This window comes from Sinocyclocheilus anshuiensis, unplaced genomic scaffold (assembly GCF_001515605.1).
Source record: "Sinocyclocheilus anshuiensis isolate Anshui unplaced genomic scaffold, SAMN03320099.WGS_v1.1 scaffold140, whole genome shotgun sequence".
Lineage (NCBI taxonomy): Eukaryota > Metazoa > Chordata > Actinopteri > Cypriniformes > Cyprinidae > Sinocyclocheilus > Sinocyclocheilus anshuiensis.
The window spans coordinates 2,106,429-2,109,760 of record NW_015554147.1 but is presented as its reverse complement, the minus strand read 5'-3'; the positions used below and the strand labels follow the sequence as shown (position 1 = coordinate 2,109,760).

At 32.4% G+C, this 3,332-nt stretch overlaps 1 protein-coding gene across 1 annotated transcript in view; it reads left to right on the top strand.

Annotated features, from left to right (window-relative positions):
- The first annotated feature begins 1,296 nt into the window (after positions 1-1,296).
- The window catches only part of LOC107670596 (choline-phosphate cytidylyltransferase A-like), a 7,888-nt gene continuing 5,852 nt past the window's right edge, over positions 1,297-3,332 (top strand). The window contains exon 1 of the mRNA XM_016463237.1: positions 1,297-1,519. The gene's annotated coding sequence lies outside the window, so the exon portion shown is untranslated. The remainder of the gene's footprint in view (positions 1,520-3,332) is intronic.

Sequence of the window (3,332 nt, the reverse complement as noted above, 5' to 3'; positions counted from 1 at the left end):
TAGACACAATATTCCCAGCTACATTGTCTATTTTTGCTCTGACAAAGATTATAACTAAGACAAGAATCAACCGTAGTGTCCCCAAACAACACAGGAGTGGCTGGCTTTGATCCTGAATGAAGCAGTGTTCTGAACGAATCTGTTGACTAATGATTCAGTTTCTGTCTCTCATTTTGAATATTATATTATATCATATCATATCCCTGGGACCCAGGCATAGACTTGTGTCCTCTGTAGAGGACATTATATTTTAGTGAATTTCTGTGAGAGCATAAATGCCACAGTTTTAGTCTGGATGTCCTGTTCAGAGCACATTCAGGGCTTTTCAGAGATATCAAATGTTTGGAGGTTTGATCATAAATACTCACTCTCCTTGGTCTTTCTTTAAATATGACTGATATTGACAGAATGATCAAATTTAGCACTCTTAGGGAAATATGATAATGTTTTGTAATTATCACTTAAATCTGGCGAATTTTGAAAATTGACATAAATAAACATCTCAGAAAAATGTTATGGGGTTTCGAATCGGAATATGACTTTTTGTAACAGGGCATAATTTTCATGCATGTCTTCTGTAGAGGACACCAGGACAAACATCATGTTAATCAGACATTTTGGGGAAACTCAACAAGTCAATAGGGAAATAAATGATAGATCAATATTCCTATGAAATATGAGATATTCTTATGAAAATGTTGCCAAGTTTTTACTCCCATTATTACACTTCTTTTTTCATTATGGTTTGCCCCAAGAACACATTCATATGCAAATTAGATGCAATGTGTAGATACGTTGTATAGATGGGGAATATCAATTTATGGACATTTTACACACATTTTGCATAAAGTAAAATAGTATATCAAATCATTCTGTTATATCTTTCATAACATAGTTGAGAATCATCTTTGTACAAAGTTTGGCTAAAAATAGCCTGAAACCTAAAAAGTGATTGGTGAATGAAAAAAATAAATAAATAAAAATAAAACATTGTTTTTGCCTACACATGCCTTTTCATGTCTATTTTTTTTTTTTAATAACTTAGTCCTGGCGTCCTCTACAAAGGACATAGAATACAATTTTTTTTTTTTTTTTTTTTAATTCTCCATTTGTTTCTTATGCTCCAACCAATGTAATGACATTTAAAAAAAAATCACAAAACTATTTTTTTTTTTCTGGTTCTCAGGAGGATGTTTTATTATTATCCTAAAGTTCGAAGACAGTCTGACTGCAGAGCGGCACTCTTGTAATTTTATTAGCGGTTGTTGCAATAAGTGACCGCTAGGTGGCAGGATTTCAAAGCGGAAGTGTGTCATATGAGCGGATGTGTGCGTGTTGTTACTGAGCAGTGATGATGACGTAGTAAGGAGGGAGAGCTGTCATATCAGTGGCATATGGAGTATCATCACTATAAAGTGTTTAAAACAGAAATGGGGTACTCAGACGCGTCCGGCGCGGTCTTCAGCTGATGATACGGAGAAAAGGCGCGTTCGAAGAGCAAACCAGCTGCTGAATCAGGGTTAGTCCTCATATTTCAAAATAAAATGCCGTATCTTACTTGGAGAAAGACTTCAAATTTATTTCCTACTCTTAGTCGTGTTTGGTCATCCCTACATTGAGGAAAAAGTACTTTTCATCGACACTGAAACTGATAACAATGGTTAAAAATGTTAGTTTGTTGCCTTTGCTATGTGCCTTAATGTTAATTTTGTTTTTATATTTTAACAAATCATAGAAATGAACAAAACTAAAAAGTCATGGAAATGTCTGCAGTGGCTGTAAGTTAGTTATGCTCAGATCTAGGCTGTTTTTGGCTCCAGTCACTTTTAACCAAGGCATAAATTATTTTTATTTCTGAATTTATGTGTTTATGATTTTGTCTAATACATTTAGCAAAAGTCAGAGAGAGATTCAAGGTTTAAAAATAAAATTATCATATTTTTTTAGAGAAGTCAAAGTTGCTTTGGGGGTCAGTTTGACCCCAGACATCACAGGAGGGTTAAATACATTTTTTAAAGTCTTCATTTTAAAAGCTACTACAGTCATGGTTCACATATGGCTGGACAGTGGACTGGTCAGAGGTGTGGGAAGCCTGGAAGTCTGTCTGCTTTCACATGAGGTTTACAGCTGAACATATTGAGGACATTTAAGTGAACACTGAGCATCTCCACAGCGAACGATAGAGCAATTTAGAAGGAAGAAAGGGGGATGAAAACATTGATTGTTTTCCGCTCTAGTGCCCCTCTCTAGTGAGCTGTCACATTTCTGTCTGTCATCATGTTGAAATGATGTGGGTCAGCGTGGCGCTCTTTACTGCTCATGTGCATCTACTGACCCATCACTAAAGCAGTGCTCCTGCTGCAGATCTATTGAGAGCATCTGTGACATACTGTACTAATGATAACCACAGAAAGAAGAACTTGTTTCTCAAGTTATAAACCGTGTTTATGTCAACAATGAAGTGGAGTATAAACATAATTATGTCATTAAAAGTTGATATAAAATGGCCTTACGTGGAATTTTAATGCTCAGTTTTTTTTTTTTTGAATGTGGATTATTATATCTAAAATAAATAGCAATTAGATTAGGACTCTGGTGTTAAATTTAACTTTTAATATTATAGTAATGTACCAACTGACAGGGTTCCCTGTATGGTTTGCAACTTAAGTTGATAAATGAACTTACTGTACCTGATATATATATATATATGTATATGTGCTGTCAAATGATTAATCTTGATTAATCGCATCCAAAATAAAAGTTTTTTGTTTACATAATATATGTGTGTATACTGTGTATGTTTATTATGTATATATAAATACAAACCATGCATGTATATATTTAAGAAAAATATGTTACGTTTATATATTAAATATATTTTTATATAATATAAAATATAAGAATATAAATATATATACATGCAAATATTTTCAAAATATATATACTGTATGTGTGTGTATTTATATATACATAATAAATATACACAGTACACATACATATATTATGTAAACAAAAAACTTTTATTTTGGATGCGATTAATCGTTTGACAGCACTAATATATATATACAAACAAATCATTATCAAATCGAATCGGAAACGATTGAAGCTTGTTCATTTAGAATCAAATCGATTTCTGACATCTGTGTCAATACCCATAATCCTTAGTATAAAACACATTCCTATATAAAGTAATGGAGTATATTTAATATTTGTATTGATAAAAATTTAACATTTGTTATCATTATAAATACTTAAAGGGGTCATATGATGTTGCTAAAAAGAACATTATTTGGTGTATTTGGTGTAATGAAATGTGTTTATGCAGTTTAAGG